This window comes from Microcebus murinus, chromosome 10, assembly GCF_040939455.1.
Source record: "Microcebus murinus isolate Inina chromosome 10, M.murinus_Inina_mat1.0, whole genome shotgun sequence".
Taxonomy (NCBI): Eukaryota; Metazoa; Chordata; class Mammalia; order Primates; family Cheirogaleidae; genus Microcebus; species Microcebus murinus.
In genome coordinates, this window is record NC_134113.1 from 67,834,334 (window position 1) to 67,849,390 (window position 15,057).

The window sequence follows — 15,057 nt, forward strand, 5'->3', positions numbered from 1 at the left end:
CGTTGCAAAGGGATGCCCCTGGCCGCGGGAGTCCGTGTCCCGGCCGCGCTCGCTCGGCCGCTCCGACCTGCGGCCCCGGGGAGGCCGTGCGGGAGGAGGAGGAGGGACAGCGGAGGAGGAGGAGGGAATTGGCGGCCGCCGAGGCCCGGGCAGCGGGCCCCAACCGCGACCGGCGCGCTCCGCGGTCCTCCCTCGCTCGTCTCCTATGCTCATATTTGGACTCCGCTGCCCGTGCCCAGGAATTTCCCGTCATGCCTCCCGCCGCCCCGGCCGTCGCCCGGAGCCGGAGGGAGGGAGGCTCGGACAGCGGCGGCGGCCCCGGCCTGTCCATGAGCCCGCGGCGGACGCGCCCGCGCCCCCTCTCGCTCTGCCTCTGCCTCTGCCTGGCCGCGGCCGCCGCTCGGGGCGCCGCGCAGTCCGGTAAGTTGGGGCGCAGCTCCGCCTCGCCTCGCGCCGCCCCCGGCCCTGCCAAGTTAGGGCGTGACCCGAGCCCCGGGCCCCCGGAGACGCGCGCGCCCCGGCCCCCGCGGGGACTTCGCCTTCCCCGCCGGGAAGCGGAGCGGGACGCTGCGCGCCGCGCGGGCGCCGAGGGGCCGAGTGGAAGCAGGTCAGGGCCGCCCCCCCGCCGCCGCCGACGGAGGCGTCTGGCCGCCGCTCTGACACCTTATCCCGTCCCCGGGGCGAACCTGAGCCGCGGAGCCTCCGCCCGGCGGGGCCCCCGAGGGAGCGGCCTGGCGGGGCCGCCCGCGACAGGCAGGGGAGGGCGCGCGGCGGGGCCCCCCGGAGCCCCCCGCCCGGCGCGAGCCGGCCCCGCCGGGGTTGCCGCCCGGATAACGGGCCCGGGTGTGGGAACCCGCCGGCCAGGCCCGCCCCGCCCGCTGCGCGCGTGGAGGGGACGCGGCGCGGCGCGGGCGCGGGCGCGGGGGCGTGGGCGGGCGGGCGGCGAGGAGGGCGCACCTAGCCCAGGCGCTCCCCGGCCCGCCCTCCGCGCCGCGCGCACCGCCCGGCCAGGCTCCGCGGGCCCGGCTGCAATTGCACAGGCCGGGATCGAACAGAACCCCGACTTCGCCAGGTACCGGCTTTGTGGTTTTGTTTCTGAGCGGAGGAAAGCATCTAAAGTCTGTTTTTTAAGTTTTGCACCGGACTGTTTCAAGTCAAAGTAGATGAATGAAAAGTGCTGTTCTTGCTAAATTTGGTTTAGGGCTGTAAACGCTAATTCCGAAGTCGTAACAGTGAGATTTTTAAAGACAGTTTTCTTGGAATCATGTGGCAAATATTAAGAGAGGATTTTTTTTTTTTTTGGTATGGGTATTATTATAAAAAAGCAGTTATTTAAAGGTGCAAATGTAGGGTTTAAAGTAAATGTGAAATTGCATGAACTTTTACAATTGATGATGAGTAGTCATCAAAAGTTGGTTGTTAATGTTATCTGGAATGAAGAACAGAAATTATAATTCCTGAGAGCTGAAATTATTTAGGAGATTTTAGCTTGCTTTTGTTTTTGCCACCAATAAATTAAACTGTCAAAATAAGATATAGCTAACTAGGGCTTATGAATTAGTTGAAAGCTGACTCTGTTAAACGTAGATTATATTCAGTACCCTCTAGTTTATCTCTTCATATCAGCATTGGTGGCAAAAATGATTTTAAAAGATAGTTTTGTTTATAAAAAATCTTCAGGGGTCATATAATTTATACAATTGTCAGTTCTGATTAATGGCAGATATTTATAATATTTAACTTTATCAAATGTTCAGTTTATAAATAGTAATTTAAGCAATGATATCAGTTTCATGTTTGTTTCTGAATAATATTGTTTTTCAAAAAGAACTACTTTTTATAGATTAATATTTTAGAAGTAACTTTCCTGGTACTTCTTGGAAACACAGCAGGTTCTAACTTCACATTTTATCAATGGATTTCTAAAAAATACTGTTCAGGATGATAAAGAATGGATTGTGTTGTCAGGAAATAAATGTATGCTTTTTCTTTCTTTTTTTGCCTCAGTGATATGTTGACTTACCTAATATTTGTGGTGAAACAGCCCTTGAAGACCAAAATCCACTGTACGGTGGCTCCTTGCCAGTAATTTTGAACACCAAGTTTATATTTGGATCATTTAAACATGTATTCTTTTAATTTTGGTCCCAGCTGATACATCAGTCTAATTTCTGGTGACTTTTATGAGAGTCCTACGTGAATATCTGGACTTTTTTTTATATTAAAATAAATAGCTCTTTGCTATTAAAGTGCCTTTAACTGCCTGTCTGCCAAGGTTGCAGCATACAACGTCATTTAGATTTTGAATCAACACACTGTTTTATGCTTTTAAAGGTGCTTGTTCCAATGTTGTTGGTTTTTTTTGCTTTCTATCTTAATTTGTCCTCTTGTTCCAATGTTTTAACTAAAATGTTAACCCATTAAGTCAGAAATCCTGTTTTGCTCAAGTGAAGTAATAAGAATATCCCCCAAAATATCCCAACAGTAGGATTATTCAGATATTCTAATACATTTGCCATTTATTAATTAAAAATAGATTTAAAACCATCAAAGAGCACCTTTAGGAAATGGTTCTTTTTGGTTCTATCATAGTCTGGTCACAATCCCTTTGATTTTATCTGTACCTGTATAATTTATTACGGTAGGGATTTGGTTGATGAATTTGGTTCCTATGTTTAGCTTCTTTCTTTGTAAAATTAGGAAGCTGGATATAGTTTCCATGTCCCTTTTAACTCCAAGATCCTATAGTTTTGTTTTTGTTTATATAACCCTGTAGCCACCCACTATATCTGTTCAAACTTTTGGTTGTCAACCTCTGACTCGCTATACATGTTAAACTGGTCTACCTGTAGTCAGATCTGATGGGTGTGGATCCAGCTTAGGGGAGCTTGGATCTGCCTCAGGATCATTGTGACACCCGGCACATACCTGGGCAGAGTTCCATAATGTTAAGCTTCTGTTACTTTCGTCCCCTCATTTAATTGCAGAAAGTGCTGGTTATACCATAGGGTAAATGCCTAACTACTTTCGGGAATGGTTAAGCTCAGGCTCTAAGACAATTTGATATTCAGTTTTGGTATTTGGGTCAGGGTTAGGGATATCACCAGAGAGCACTCAAAACCTTCCTGTGTTTGGTAAGGTTGTGCTTAGTTTCCAGATGAGACACCCTATATTGGGTTATCACCTTTTGATCCTATGTCAGAGAAGACTGAATTGGATCTACCTATATGATTTATCAGAATTAAATTGGATTTGTGTAGGAGGGTAATCAGTTATTTAATTTGCCTGTTATTACTTGGCATTTCTTATTCCTGCACAGATATCTCAAGGCTTTACCTTGAATGTTCTATATTTTCTCTTTCCTGGGCATGGTGAATGTTTCTTTTAAAATGCTCAGCATAATCCCTGATCCTCGTTTATATATTTGTCTCTATATTATATTGAAGTCATATTTATGGCTTTTAAGGAAATGCAAATAAAGAGAAAAAAGTATAGAAAACATAGATCAGTTATTAATCAACCAGTTGACTTTATGGAAGATTTTGGTTATTGCCTCATTTAAGCTTCTGTTGCAAGTAACAGAAATGAACTTGAAGTAGTTTTAGCAAAAGGGAAGAAAGGAATTTGTTGGAAAACCATTGGAAGCCAAATGCAGACAGACCTTATTAGGGCCTGAGATCAGGGACGGAAAACCTGGAACATTCCCTCACTCTAGTATTTGCCTTTCTTTGATTCACTGTTCTCTTTTTGCTGACCTTTTTTTTTTTTCCTTTTCATGGTTGAACGTGGCTACTCAGCAACTTCTGAGTATTTTTGTGTCTTTTTATAAGAGGAGACTAAATTATTGAGTCTTGATCCTAAATTCCTGAGAGAAGCAACCTAATAGACACAGTTTAGGTTACATGGTTGATCTAGATTTTTCTCTCAGGTCTCTTCTAATTCTAGAGTTATCTGGAGTATGTAGTGTATCCATTTAGATGGTTTGATTTTGCATTTTTTACATTTTGTCTTATGAGGTTATTAGTCCTTAAAATGTATAATTTGCTCTTGATGGCAGTGTGCATGTAGAAGTGTATGACACCCTCAGTGGGATTCTAGGTTGTTGGAGCAGTTCTATTGCTACAGGAATGCTGACAAGGAAGCCTATGGAAAAGAAACTTGAGTACATACATTTGGGAATTATAATGCTTGGGATCCAAATAAGTTGTGAAAATTTTCTCTGATAACTAATTCATTCTGTAGATAATCATCTGTGTATTTTCAGGAATTCACTGAATAAGATGCTGAGCTCAAATAGCTCTTTAGGATAAGTTCATTAAAACTATATAAGCGATAGAGAGATTTAAAATTGTACTACTTTAGGGACCAAGAATTCATCAGTTATTTTCCTATTTCTCATACGTCTAGCATTTTCTACCTCTGTCTTTCTTTGAGGCTACTCCTGTTTCCTGGAACTCTTTTCTGAGAACAGGTTGAAGTCCTTAAGGCCTCTTTCAGATGGTCGTGAAGTCTTCCTGTTTTCGCAGTATTTGGAATTTCCTAGGGCTTCTGAGGCGCACCTTGAACCTTGGTTGGAGCATGACTTTTACCATCTTGTATTATATTTAAGGCGGTATATATTCATCTTCTTCATTGGACTATAAATTCCATTAGGCCAGTGGATCACCTAGAAGAGCCTTACAGGCTCTTAGCACCCATGGTCCCAGGTATAATAATTATGACTTTTTCAAATATTCTGAAATTTTTATGGTGTTCTGCTTGCTGCTTTTTTTCTTTTGACATTGGCGCTCAATCACACTGCTTTCTTTCCCTTAATACTTGTCTATTCCCTACATTTTATTGCCTTTTCTATGAACAGTCTAATTTCCCATATGAAGATCAAATATATATTTAACAGAATGAGAGGATGTTTTCCTATAAACCGAAATGGCATGAGGAAGGAGAGTATAAATATAGCAAGCTCATGTGGAAAGGAATCAGCTTTTGTTGAGCACCCAGTATTTACCAGTTCAGATAGACAGAGCAGGTACAGAAAAAAAAAATGAGCATTTATAAAGAGGAATAGTGAGATGATAAAATATAAAGATGGAAAATTAGGTTTGGCCTACAACATGGAAGGATTTTAATGTTAGGCTAGAGAATTCTGGATTGGGTTAGTAAGTTATGAGATTGAAGTTTTTTGGTCCCTGAAATATCATAATCAGAGTTGAATTATAGGTTATAGGTTATATTATCTAATAGTTCAGAAAATGAATTGAATTGGGAAAGAAACCATAGGATTAATGAAGAAGTGTTGTGAGAGTTTTTGTTAAAGAATGAAGACCTGAACTAGGGTAGTAGCAATGCAGTTGAAGTGTTGGTGAAGTACATTGGACAGAAATAAACCATTAATTGTATATTGGGAAAGAAAGAGAAGAATAAAAAGTGACCGTAAGATGTTAAGCTTGGATAATTGAGAAAAATGTGAACTCCGAGCTGGGGTCTGGGGGAAGGTTGTAAAATAAGTTTTGTTTTTTATATCTTGCATTTGAGGTGCTGATAGGGCTTTTCACGTGGAAATGTATAGTAGAATCAGAAGTGTGAGACTGGACCTTGTCGGGAGAGATCAGGGCTAGAAATAAAACATGTATGAGTTAGGAGGGTTAAAAATAAAGGGAAGAAGAGTGCATTTTTTCATTGGAATAAAAGGAGGAGTATAGGAAAAGCATCACAAAGAAGCTAGAATTTGATCTGGCTTCGAAAGATGCCCAATTGGTATATGGCATTCTGTTTATCAGCTTTCCTTGTTTAGGAGACATCACATTTACTGCCTGGACAGATAATACCTGGGAAACACTGAACAAAGGGTACTGTATCCAGAATGACCTTTCTAAACTGCAAGTTTGTTGCTGCTACTTCCTTGCTTAACCCACTTTCAGTGGCTCCTCATCTTTCTTAAGATAAAGGACTAACTCCTTAAATGTCTTCATCATCACTAATGTTAGCTTTGAACACATTCTCACACTCCTCCTTGTTCCTCCCTTTTCTCCAAGAACGGACAGGATGTGAAGAAGATGTGATTTCCACCAGATGGAGTACTGTTTGTACTTTTTTTGGTCCTTTATGAAAAGTACTTTTTTTGTTGTCATGGTCAGGTTCTTATCTATAAAATAATTGTTGCTAACCTCCCAATCTAAAATAAAAAAATTATGATAAATCACATCCCTCCCTCTTTTTTACAGAATGCCTTGCTTGCCTTATCTCTTCAAGGTTCCTGTACACTTGAGTTGGTCATCCTGGCCTCTTGACACTTGGCTGTGGTAACCTGAAGCAGCCTCGTTACCTAGCATCTTATGATTGGGTTTCCCAGCTGTGTGTTGGCATGGAAATTCAGCCAGGTTATTGATATCTGGCTTCCTCAAGGAAGGCTGAGGGAGTTTAATTTATGAGAGAGCTTTATTTTATTATTATTATTATTTTTTTGAGATAGAGTCTCACTTTGTTGCCCAGGCTAGAGTGAGTGCCATGGCATCAGCCTAGCTCACAGCAACCTCAAACTCCTGGGCTCAAGTGATCCTTCTGCCTCAGCCTCCTGAATAGCTGGGACTACAGGCATGTGCCACCATGCCCAGCTAATTTTTTGTATATATAGTTTTAGTTGGCCAATTAATTTCTTTCTATTTTTAGTAGAGACGGGGTCTCGCTCTTGCTCAGGCTGGTCTCGAACTCCTGACCTCGAGCAATCCACCCGCCCGCCTCGGCCTCCCAGAGAGCTAGGATTACAGGCATGAGCCACTGCACCCAGCCGAGAGAGCTTTATTTAACTGATTTTAGAGGTTTTTAAAACATGGAGATGAGTATAGGCGAAATAGAGAAAGAATGCTGTTATAGCATGTGTTTTCTCAGAGTCTAGCTTCCAGACCAGCAGTATATCCTGAATCTAGATTTCTAAAAATAATACATTTTCATAACATTTGTCTAAAGTGACACATTTATGTACAATATGTAGTATTAAGAGTAATTCTGACTCTTTAAATTAAAAATAATGGGGACCCTTCCTTATGCTAATAGTTGTGTTTTTAGTATCTATTGATTGAGAAAACACATAATAACAAAACCACTATAAAACTTTGAAATGAGTTTTTGTAAATATAAAAGTATTGTTATATATTTGGAAGGTACACATATGTGGAAATTATGACTTATAGACTCTATAGACAACACTTGCTTTATTGCTTTGTGGTTATTCTCAAGGAAGTTCTGGTCTCAACTTTGAGCAGCTCATTGTCCTCTCACTTTAGAATGTGGGGGAGACTTTTGTTTGAAAATCTGAGCCATAACTGAAATTTTGGAATGACAAGAAAACTCCTCAGCATGCTTTTACAACAGCAATTGCCTATTTTCTGCCAAACGATATACTTCATACTGGACTGTTAAACAGTCTCAGGGATTAAAAGTTAGATACACTATATATACTCTTTAAAAATTACATTTTTAGGTATATGAGCATCATTCTTAGGTTTCTGAAATTTATTAGATGATTTGCATATAAGTACATACCTACAGCAGTTTCTGTTATGGCTATGACATAATTGTCTTCTATTACTATAAATTATACAGTGAATGCTTACAGTCTATTGGGTCAGTTATTCTATTTGAAGACAAAAAGACATTTTCAGTACATATGTTAAACTTAAGACATTGTTGAAAATAAGCCTATAGTACATGGTAGAGTCTATAAAAATAATCAGGACAGCCCATGTATAAATCAGAGAGTCAGAAAGCCCTAAATTTTGTTTGTTCTTTCATTTGTCTTTTGTTTTTATTGTGTTTGGCTGTCAGAGAATTTGGGTTTGGTTGGGGTGCAGGGAGAATTATGGTGCCTGTTATAGGTGGATATGTATTTTATCTTAGATTAGTGGTATGTAACGAAGGAAAGGTAGGGCCATATCTCCTTATACACAGTCCTGGAGATTAGATAGGGTAATGAGTAAGAGGCCACACGTGGTCTTGGAACTCTGGTCTCATGGTAATTGAGAGCAGAAAAAGAAAAAGTGCACTGTATTCCTTGTTTCTGATTTCTTGGAGTGTGAATATGCCTTCCGGTCTGGCCATCAGGGGTCCACGAAGAAGATGGGTTGAGGGCAGAGGATGTTTACTTGTGTGCAGACCCACTTGAAAAATTACAAGCTAATTTGCATATTTTCATCCTTGCATATATGTTCATGTTCCAAGGGAGTCAGTGTAGTGCTATGGAAAGAACATTGGATTGTGAATTGGAAGACTCAGTTTTCCTAGCCCTGTTCTTGCCTAAGTCATGTAAGCTTCTAGTGCATCAGTTTTCATATCTGCAAGACGAATAAATTGGACTAGGCAATAACTTATATTACTTTTGTTTTAAGATTCTGTAATTTATGGGTTGTCTAAAAGTCTCCAAGTAGCTTCCATAATTTTTGATGTAAATAATATGATTAAAAAATTATACAAAATTATGTCTTCCCTTTTTTTGTTTTGTTCTACTTTTGTGGAACTAAGTATAACTATTACTCTGTATCTGAGATCTTATATTTGAACTTTGTAGCCTAGTGTACCCAGTAATTTGATCTTTCAGCAAGGTTATATAACCTTTTTAAAGATTTAGTATTTATTTAACGTATAGGTTATAATGTATTGGAATCATTATATTGACTATCTCATCTGAAGTAATGGCATTAAACACTAGAAATTATGCCTGTTTTCTAATGTACAGCTAGAAATTAATTATTTATGTTTGAGAATATATCTCAGATGGGAAAAGTCCTCTTTTAATAGGATATGCTACCAGTGGAATTTGTCTCTGATCATCCTATCAATATATTAAACTCTTAAAATTAGTTAATCTTGGTCTTACCATTAAAAAGAAATCTTCACCATGAGCTTTAAAGAAAAAAAAAATCTTTGCTAATTTGACAGCTAAAAAGGTATATTTTCTTGCCTTTAAAATTTATTAAGTTTTTGTCTTTTAATTATGAAATATTTTACACATACAGAAAGAATATATAATGAGCCATATAAGGAATAAGAATACTTTTTTAAAAATTTGGGTACTCCCATCCAGTTTCAGAAATTGAATTTTAAAACAGTCTGAGTGACCTTCAGCAGTCATACTTTCTCTCTGCTTAGAGGTACCCACAGTCCTGCATTTTGTGATAGCATTTAATACAAACTATAACTGCTAAACTTTTGCTTTCTTTATAGTTTTACTGTAGATGTGTCTCTACATATTGTATTATTCAATTTTGCATGTGTTGGGAATTTATATAAATGGTATCATCTGCAGTGTATCTTCTGTGACTTGCTTTTTCTCCTCACAGAATTATGTTTGTGTCGTCTATATTGGTGTATGTAATCCATCTTTTAAAAAATTAGCATTTCTTTCATTATCCATATGTTTTTCTACTTTTTAATTTATTTATGTGCCTTGCACATTTATCCATTAGGATTCTTGTGTTTCCCAGTGGAGTCAAATCTTTGTATTTTCTTATATTGCTTTTAAACTTTATCATCTTTATATCAAATAATAGTGATGATACTGATCGTAGTAGCATATATGCACATACAGATGTTTCTATGTGCTAGGCACTATTTTAAATATTTACTTATTTATTTTTTGGTTTGGAAGCCTGAGATAAGTATTTGTTATTTACATATATTAACTCACTTAATGCCCATGACAGTTTTATCAAGGAAATATGGTATCATTATGATATAGCGTATATTAAGATTAGGGACTGAGGCACAGAGGTGTTCCATAATTTGTATGACTATGATTTATTCTAGGTAATCTGGCTCCAGAATCCATGTTCTTAATCATTACACTATTTTGGCTCCTATGTAGTCTTTTCTTTTAATTATGCTTTTTCCCATTTAAGTTTTTAAGACACTACAACATTTCTGTGACATTTGAGAGAATGTCCCTAGTATGATGTTCATATGGGTTTTCCTGTACATCACCATTTGCCCAAAGACATGGTATAGTTTAATTCGCTTCATGGTTAGACCATGATTTTATTATGCAGGCTTTAAAAAAAATTCCCTGAGCTTTATTATTGATTTTCTTTTTTCTGATTAGAAGGAAAAATATGCCTCCTTCACTAACCTTCTAAAGTCTTTCAGTTTTTTACTTTTGGTCTGTGGTTTGGAATTGATTCCATTGATTTCCTGTGCTAGTTTGGGCCAGTTTCTTCGTATTTGGACAATGACTTCCTCTTTTGAAAAATATTTGTATGATCTTAGATGAATCACTTAATCTTCCTGAGCCTTGGATACCCAAATAAGGTGCATCTATTAAGTAATAATTATTTTATTAATCAGACATATATAATTGCTAGTCATAACTTCCTTTTGGTGTGAAATAGCCAAGGAAGATCATGAGGGAAAATAATTAAGTAAAAGAAAATTCTTAACAGTGATTGCGAACTACTGGTTTTACCCAAACCCCTAAAATTACACAAGAGGAAACTTTGGCATAGAGAGATAAAATCCCTTTGTGCCATAACTTTGTTGGACAGCTTAAGTTTTTTCCTGAAGTAGCTAATTGATTATATTATTTCCTTATATTCTGTGACTTTTTGATGTCTTCAAGTTTTGCCAAGCTCTTGGATAATTTCCTAATATCCCTTGTTTAAACATGCCTAAATTTCTCTTATCTTAAAAGACAAACAAAAAGGCTACTCAACCCCACCCACTTTGTGATCAAGCTGTTTTACAAGTTGCTTACATCCTTGCTGTCTCTGTCTGCCATCCATCAAAAATATGAGTATGTATGGAACCCTCTTACATGTCAAGGTACTACCTTGTCTAATCTCTGAGGATATAGTATGAAGCAGAAAGACACAGGCTTTATTCTCAGGAGCTTTTCTTCTCTGTTTGGAACCAGCATGGCATGCTGTAGAAAGAGCAAGAAGACTATTTTGTGGTAGGAGCAAGAAAGAGCATAGTTAGAGTTGAGGGCAAAGAGAAGGGCCAGATTATATGGGGATTTTAGATCATTATGAGAAGTTTAAATATTATCCTGTGTGATGGAAGCCATTAAGGGATTTTAGGTGGACAGTGGCAAGATCTGATTGGCATTTTAAAGTAATCACTTTGGCTGTTGTGTGGAGAATGGATCGATTGTAGGGGCCAAGAGTGGAAGCAGGTAAACCACATAGAGCTATTTCAGTGGTTCAGATAGGAGTTGACAGTGGTTTGGACCAGGTGATGGCAGAACTGAGACCTGGATATAGGGTCTAAGGAAAAGGGAAGAAACGTCCACACCATTCCATTGAAACTGTTTTGGTTGAAGCCACTAATGGCGTCTGTATCATTAAACCTAGTGGACTCAATTTCGTCCCTATCTTCCTGACTTCAGGATATAATAATCACTCACTTCTTCTAGAAGTAGTCTTTTCTCTTGGTTTTTAACTCTGTCATTGTTAGATATGTAATCTTAGGCAAGTTAATTAAGTTGTCTGTGCCTTGGTTTCTTCACTTGTGGAAGTGAAGAACCTACCACATAGGTTGTTAAAATCATTAAAGGAGAAAACGTGTGAATTACTTAGCACAGTGTCTTTCCCAGAGTTAATTCACAGTAAGTGTTAACTAGCAACATCATCATCATCATCATCATAGTCATCATCATTGTCATTCTGGGCCAACACTTTCCTTGTCCTTTCCTTCTCTGGCCTCTACTCCTTAGTCTTCTTTGTTACTTCTCTGTCCTTCAGCTCACCTCTAAATGTTGAAGTTCCTCAGGGCTCTGACATTTTCTTTTCTCATTTAATACATTTTCTTAGACAGTCTTATTTACTCCACAGCTTCAGTTTTATCTGCATATAGCCAACTCTCTCCAATCTACTCATCAGCCCAGTTCTCTTTCCTAAACCCCATGCCACTTTCCTCTGTATCATCTCCACTTGGTTGGCTATGTCTTAGGCACCTTAAACCCTAAACATGTCAAAAGCTGAACTTTTTTTTTTTTTTTTTTTTGCTTGGACTTAGGCTCATTCCTTAGCTTAGTAAATGTTGCTATCATTTGCCCAGTTGCTTGAGCCATAATTGGAGTCTTCCTCGTTTTTTAAAATCTATCCCACCCCCTACATCTAGTTCTTTGCCTAGATTTCTTCAGAAGCCTCCTAATTAGTCTTACTACCTTTGTCCTATGTCACTCCCACCCATTTTTCACCTTTAAGTCTGGGTATTCTTTTTAAATTTGCAGATCTGAGCATGTTGCTCCTCTTCACTTAATTCTCTTTCTTCTTAGGATGAAATTCCAAGTTCTTTTAATGGCTTCCAAGATTTGCATTTGTCATCATTTCCCCTTCTGCCCCTCACTGACACCTTCCACCACATTGCTCTTCTTTCATAATCTTTGATGAACTACACTCACTTTTATCTCAGGGCTACTGCTCATCTTTTTCTTTGTCTGGAACACTCCTTTTATCATTCATAATCTGGGCAACAGTCATAGCATTTAGTTTTTGTTTGTTTGTTTATTTATTTATTTGAGACAAGGTCTCACTCTCATCCAGGCTGGCATGATCACAGCTTACTGCAACCTTGCACTCCTGGGCCTAACTGAGCATCCCACCTTAGCCTCCCAAGTAGCTGGGTCTACAGGCCTGCACCACCACACCCAGCTAATTTTTAAAATTTATTCTAGAGACTGGCTCTCGCTATGTTACCCAGGATAGCCTTGAATTCCTCGCCTCAACAATCCTCCCAAAGTGCTAGGATTACAGGGGTGAGCCACTGTGCCCAGCCTATTCTTAGTTTAAGTATTCCTTCCTCCGGAAAGGCTTTCTCTTGCCTCGCCAAGCTAGATCACATCCCTCTATTATGTAGGATCTTCCCTCTCTGCTGCTATGTGATCTCTAGTGCACTTTATAACAATGTCTTTCGTTTTCACTCATACGTAAGCTTCATGGTGGCAGGGATCATGGCCTCTTATTTCTCACTTTGTCCCCAGCTTCTGTTTGTTAAATAGAGTAAGGAATGAATGCAGCATGGACTTGTCCATTTTGGGGAATTGAAAGGCCTTCTAGCTGAGCTGGTGTGTATTTGTCTTAATCTTTCAGGGTGACAGAGAGGGGCACAGAAAAGTTTAGGTTTATCATAGGTTTGCTAGAGAGGGGGGAAGCAGCATCAGAGCTGAGCGTGGCTCCAGCAAGGAGGTATTGTCTTGGGGTTGAAGTTTCTTTTCTGTGATTGGAGTGCTATCCAGAATTACCAGGTTAGTTGCCCCCATGGCAGTGCTTTCCAAATCCTTGAAAGCTAGGCGTGAGAACACAGAACTCCTGTTTCCTGTGGCTTCGAGTGTCAGAAGTGTTCGTCACAGTTACCTGCTGGATCCAGATATATTCTGTGCTGGTTATTCAGCTCTGCATACCTCATGGCCTATCTGCTGTCTGGCCTTTCTTCTGTCTGCTTAGGCTCCCAATGGGAATGTGCTGGATTCTCTCTCATTAACTTGCAGGAACAATGCACGTGGGATGAGTTGGGAGTTGGCCTTCAGTGCATTCTCTCTACACTGTTTCTAGCAGCAGTTTTTCCAAGTGGGTTTATTCTTTTTCAGTTTCCAGTGCTGATGTAGGTTTTCCCCTATTTTTATAGTCCATTCACCATTTTGATGGGAACTGGTGGGAATCTGATTGAGAGAGAATATGAGTGAGTTTTCTCTTGCAAGATATTTATTTATCTTGCCACCTTTGTCTTCGTGTGTGTGCACACACGCATGTGCAGACTCTGTTTCTCTTTGCTTCCTTTTTTTTTTTTTTTAAAGAAATCCCTCTGTGCTATTTCTTTGTTTTGTAACACTATGTGAATCATTATTTTTTAACAGGCACATTTAAATCATTTATATTTTATGTCATGGACATATTAGATGACACTCTATGTCCTCTTGTTTTGTGCTCTGTGTTTTTTTTTTCCCCTTGGTTTTCAACCTTTTTCTGTATGGTTTCTATGTTTTATTTGCTTTTTAGCTTTCACAGGGATTATTTTAGGTACTGTGATCTTGAAAAAGTGTTTGAAAACATCATCGAGTCTTACCTAAACTAATCATTAAACTAAAAAAATATACAACAGTATTTGACTCTTCTCTACAGGAAGAACTTAGGAGCCTTTTCTTTTTATATGCTCTGCCTTTGTTAGCTAGAGTGGGGCCTATAGATCCATGTGATTATTATTGAATTATTGTTATTTTTATATTGTATGTTCTCCCTTTTTAGAATTATCTTTATCTTTTTATGAAGTCATACAACATCAACTGCATTAAGTGATTACCGCCAAACCTTTTATATCTTAACTTGGTCATCCTTAACGATATTTTGATTCACACATCATTTGGCTGGCGTCTGTTCTCAGTAGAAGTCTTTGGTTTTGGTAGGGAAGGATATATGTATATTCATTTGCTGAGCTCTTCTGTTATGTGAGGAAATTAAAGATTATTGTATAACATGTTAATTCTCCCTTGCAAGACAACATTTAATTGATAAGAGAGTTCTACAAAGACATAATTGTGAGGCTAGAAAATTCCTATGTAGAATAACCTGAATGTAAATAATATTGTAATTATGGAATATAAAAAGTGTTCTATACGGAAGAATCTAGGAACAAGGGAATTTAATAGCATTATGGTGAAAAATTATACCAGTCACAAAGCTATTTCTGGGAATTCAAGCCCTGTAATGTTATAGACACTTTTCAGGGTCACAATGTAAAATCAGTTATAAATCCTAAAACAGTTTTGTCTTTGAATGAGAGTGAGTGATATTGGCAGTTTTAATTGAATTGCAATAAAATTTATAACTCCTATTATGCTGTTTAGATTAGAGTTAACCAAAAGTTTATTTCATCAAATTTCTATTTTATTAGTGCATTTGTCTTATACATGCACAAAGTTAGACTGCTCTTTATGATTGGCTAAAACAGTCAATTGCAAAATTTGAAATTTTTCTTTTTTGTCAAATACAATGAATTTTGTGGTAGTCACTGAAACATAATTGCTGAAATGGAAAAAATAATCTTAATTGAGTTGTCTATTAGACAATCAACTCA

The 15,057-nt window shown here is 38.8% G+C and overlaps 1 protein-coding gene across 2 annotated transcripts in view; it reads left to right on the forward strand.

Moving 5' to 3' along the window:
* The first annotated feature begins 260 nt into the window (after positions 1–260).
* MSRB3 (methionine sulfoxide reductase B3) overlaps positions 261–15,057 on the forward strand; it is a 294,311-nt gene continuing 279,514 nt past the window's right edge. Inside the window, exon 1 of one of the 2 annotated variants that reach the window (XM_076007462.1) lies at positions 261–420. The gene's annotated coding sequence lies outside the window, so the exon portion shown is untranslated. The remainder of the gene's footprint in view (positions 421–15,057) is intronic. The other variant, XM_012782398.2, reaches the window with a different exon arrangement.